Here is a 2376-nt window from a genome sequence, read left to right as displayed (position 1 = left end):
AGAAAGTAATCCAAGCATAACCCTAAGGAAAGTCACCAATCACAAGGGAGAGAGCAGGAAAAGAAAGGAATAGAAAAGAGCTACAAGAATAACAAGAAAACAGGAACGTTACAGAATGCTCAGTGAGACACGGAGGAATGGCAGCTGCCTGAGCTGTGCCCAGCAACGTGCTCTTTCCCGCTCCCTAACACCAGCCTTGGCCCTCTCGCTTGCTGTAGAAAATGGTGTAAGAAACACTTTACTGTGATGTTTTGGGGGTCAAACCCAAAGCGATCCAAGAAGAATTTAAAAAGGCCTACAGGAAACTGGCCTTGAATTACTACCCTGATAAGAATCCAAATGAAGGAGAAAAGTTTAAATAGATTTCTCAAGCTTACAAAGTACTCTCTGATGCAAAGACAAGCAATTAAAGAAGGTGGAGTTGGTGGTGGTTTTGGCTCCCCATGGACATCTTTGATAGGTTTTTTGGAAGAGGAGGAAGGATGCAGAGAGAAAGGAGAGGTAAAAATGTTGTGCATCACCTCTCAGAAACCTTAGAAGATTTATATAATGGTGCAACAAAAAAACTAGCTCTGCAAAAGAACATGATTTGCGATAAATGTGAAGGCCGAGGGGGTAAGAAAGGAGCAGTCAAATGTCCCAATTGCCAAGGCACTTGAATGCATATAAGAATTCATCAGATAGGCTCTGGAATGGTTCAGCAAATTCAGTCTCTGTGCATGGAATGCCAGGGCCATGGGGAACAGATCAGTCCTAAAGACAGATGTAAAAGCTTCAATGAAAGGAAGATAGTTTGAGAGAAGATTCTAGACGTTCATATTAACAAAGGAATGAAAGATGGCCAAAAGATAACATTCCATGTTGAAGGAGACCAAGAACCAGGACTGAAACCAGGAGATATTATCGTTTTAGATCAGAAGGACGATGCTATTTTTACACAGCAAGGAGAAGACCTTTTCATATGTATGGATATACAGCTGGTTGAAGCCCTGTGTCATTTTCAAAAGCCAGTATCTACTCTTGACAACTGAACCACTGTCATCACCTCTCATCCAGGTCAAATTGTCAAGCATGGAGATATCAAGTGTGTGCTAAATGAAGGCTAAATTGTACACCATATGAGAAGGGTTGCCTCATCATCAAATTTAAGGTAATCTTTCCTGAGAAAGGCTTTCTCTCTCCCGATAATCTCTCTTTGCTGGAAAAACTCCTACCTAAGAGGAAGAAAGTAGAAGAGACTGATGGACCAGGTAGAACTGGTGGACTTTGATCAAATCAGGAAAGATGGTGCCATTACCATGGGGAATCATATGAGGATGATGAACATCATCCCAGGGGTGGTGTTCAGTGTCAGACCTCTCAATGGGGCCAGTGAATAACACTGCTGGCATTTTATATGCAGTAGTGAAAGAGTGAAGGACTATAATCATATCTCACTACTTGCTATTGTTCTTGTTTTAATATTAAATTATAGTAGTGTTTTTAAAGTTAAATGAAGAATAAACTCAAATATAAAAGCTCTGACTTTGCCCTGTATGTATGATGACTTCAGTGTACAAGATAAGTTTATATTTGTAAAAACTACTTAAAAAAAAACTCCCCTACCATTTGTTAGACCATACCTTGTAATTAATTTCAGCTCTATGTATCTGAAACAGCTCAGACTGAAATGCTAGTTGTATGTATTGACTTCAGTGTATGACTTTAAAACAGATTGAAACAAGAGACAATGAAGGACATTACATAATGATAAAGGGTTCTATCCAATGAGAAAATATAACAATTACAAATACCTATGCACCCAACATAGGCTCATCTACATACATAGAGTGAATATTAACAGACATAGAGAAATTGACAGCAAAGAATAATAGTAGGGGATTTTAACACAGCATATATCAGTGGATAGATCATCCACAAAAAGTCAGTAAGGAAACGGTGGCTTTGACCAAACGGACTTAAATATATACAGAAATTCTATCCAAAAACAGCAAAATGCACATTCTTTTCAAGTGCACATATACATTCTTCAGGATAGATCATGTCAGGCCACAAAACAAGTCTCAGTAAATTTAAGAAGATTGAAATCACATCAACCAACTTTTATGACCACAACAGTATGAAACTAGAAACCAGCTATAAGAAGAAACTGAAAAAACATAAACAACGTGCTATTAAACAAATAATGGGCCAATGAAGAAATAAAAAAAAAAGAAAACATACAAGCAGACAAATGAAAATGAAACACAATGCTCCAAAATCTCTGAGATAAAGTGAAAGCAGTTCTAAGATGAAATTTTATAGCAAGACACACCTACTTTAAGAAACAAGAAAAAAACTCAAATAAACAATCTAATATTATACCCAAAGGAACTA

The 2376-nt window shown here is 37.5% G+C and overlaps 1 pseudogene; it reads left to right on the top strand.

The window, feature by feature from the left end:
* The first annotated feature begins 221 nt into the window (after window positions 1-221).
* LOC131819924 (dnaJ homolog subfamily A member 1-like) lies at window positions 222-1719 on the top strand (annotated as a pseudogene).
* Window positions 1720-2376: the final 657 nt, after the last annotated feature.

The sequence above is a fragment of the Mustela lutreola genome, chromosome 1 (assembly GCF_030435805.1).
Source record: "Mustela lutreola isolate mMusLut2 chromosome 1, mMusLut2.pri, whole genome shotgun sequence".
Classification (NCBI taxonomy): domain Eukaryota; kingdom Metazoa; phylum Chordata; class Mammalia; order Carnivora; family Mustelidae; genus Mustela; species Mustela lutreola.
This window is presented reverse-complemented; position numbering and strand designations above follow the sequence as displayed.